The sequence below is a fragment of the Eurytemora carolleeae genome, unplaced genomic scaffold, assembly GCF_000591075.1.
Source record: "Eurytemora carolleeae unplaced genomic scaffold, Eaff_2.0 scaffold1538, whole genome shotgun sequence".
Lineage (NCBI taxonomy): Eukaryota > Metazoa > Arthropoda > Copepoda > Calanoida > Temoridae > Eurytemora > Eurytemora carolleeae.
Window position 1 is genome coordinate 65,004 of NW_019402143.1, and position 2,269 is coordinate 67,272.

Here is a 2,269-nt window from a genome sequence, read left to right on the forward strand (position 1 = left end):
ATTATAAGTATTCTATTCTACTTTGGTGTCCTTTTGTTATTGTTTGTTTTTATTCTCTGATTCTATTAGATCCTCTTCTAAATAATTTAATTTTTTGGCATACTAAATGTGTTCTTTAATCTATCTTACAAGTTATGGTTTCATCTCTCAATTTTTCTAAATATCGTCTTCCTTATCAAGGATAAAATCCTCCAACAAGATGAGAAAAACGCTCAACCCATCGTTTATTCTGACGAAGCTTCGACTATTTTAAAGGAGGACCAATAAAACTGTAGAATAGGAGACGACATTTTAGCAATAATGTGTATTTGATGTTGTAATATCACATAAAGGTATACCAATAGCTTTAAAATTAACTTTTTGATTGAAATCAAGTGTGCTCTGACTGCACAAGAGCTGTGTTGCATGTTTAATGGACTAATTAAAATCGTAACTTGAGTCTAACAGTCGTAATCCTATTCCACAGTTTTATGGGTCTCACTGGGTTACTCTTATTAGCATGTGATATATCTTATATTTCTTATTTACATAACCATACTAGATTCAATTGAAAAATTATATTAGATTTGGTTTTTACAAAAAATATCTATTCCTCTATATATCTGTCTATCCATCTGTCCATCTATCTGTAGGGTATATATTGAATAGCCTGAGGAAACTGGAAGAAAAGTTAAATATACCATCTTGCAGCCATAATATATCTATCTATCTTCTACTCTATATATCTGTCTATAACTATCTATCTATCTACCTAGATATATTTATCTATCTATCCTTAATATTTCCATCCATCAATCATCTTTGTATTTTCTATATTTTCTCCGTCCTGTCACGTCTATTCGTATACATATGTTGGGGAGAGAATGTAAACAAACAGCATCACCCTCAACCAAGTGATCTGCAGTACGCTGACCGAAGAAATAGTAGGGTTTAGCGGAGAGTAGCAAAAACGTCATAATAAAGTAAAATCTTGAAATCTTAAATTGTTTCGATAAGAACTCTTATTGAAGAGCTATTGAGAAGAATATTTTTGAATTTCTAATATGTAACCAGTGTCCGAATTTAATGAATTCAAGCCGCGTCTCAAATTCCCCAAAACCGGTTTCAATTGAGCGCCGGCTTAAATTTTTAAAAATAATGAATACAATTTTAAGTGGAACCAACCATATTTGAGCCGCGGCTTAAATTTAAGCCGCGGCTGAAATTCTTTAAATTCAGCCTCAGATAAATTTTCTTATACTTGTAATAGATGTAATTTTTCATATACTTTACATTCTCCTTCTGTCTATAGTTCACAGTTCATGGCTTGTTTTGGTGTAATTTTGATCTACAGCTGTACTGTGCATATGGCAGATAGTTTATAATCTTATTGATATATCAAGAATCTAGATTTAATTATTAAGATAACTGATTAAGTCATTCTTCAAGTATACAAAAATAAAAATAAAAGTCATCTAGACAGAAGGAGAGGGTGTGACATTACTGGTACAACCTTGTGACCACATATTGCTATGCTCTAGTTTTGATTTTACAATTTTAATTTTTTTTCGTTTTTTATTTTTGTTCTTTTATAGTTTATAGTTTTTATAGTTTGATTAAAATTTGATCTATTTGATCTAACAGAATTCATAGTTAAAAAATATCTATGGTTTGCAACATTAGGTTGCAAAATCTAAAGGATTAGAAAATCAGAGTTTGTGGCAAAGACTAAATTCCGTTAATTTTATTCTAATTTTTCAATGTTATAATGTCTGATCTCCGAATTGTTGCTACGTGAGCGACCAGACGAATAAAAAGGGTCGCAAAGCCTGTTGGAGCAGAATTACAGATTATATTTTAACTGAAGTTTTAAATCCTCGCTTTTTCAGTTTTAATGGTTATAGGTCTTCAGAATTGTGGGCAGTTTGGGGAGAGAGGAGGGATAAGATAGAGACTAAAGAGGGGGCTCTAGCCTCTAGGAAGGGAAAAGGGGATAAACAGAACATGAAAGGGAAGGATTAGAAGAAATGGATATAGGAAGGGAATGGAGGAGGGGGAAAAAAGGACTATGGTAAGGGGGCAGGGGCAGAAAGGGGCTCTAGAAAGGTAAAGGGAAGAATGGGTATGGGAAGGGAATGGAAGGATGGGTAAAAACTTTATATGGAAAGAAAATGAGCATGTGAAGTTTAAAAACTGAAATATATGTCTATATCTATCTATCTATTTATCTATCTATCTATATATCTATCTATCTATCTATCTATCTATCTATCTATCTATCTATCTATCT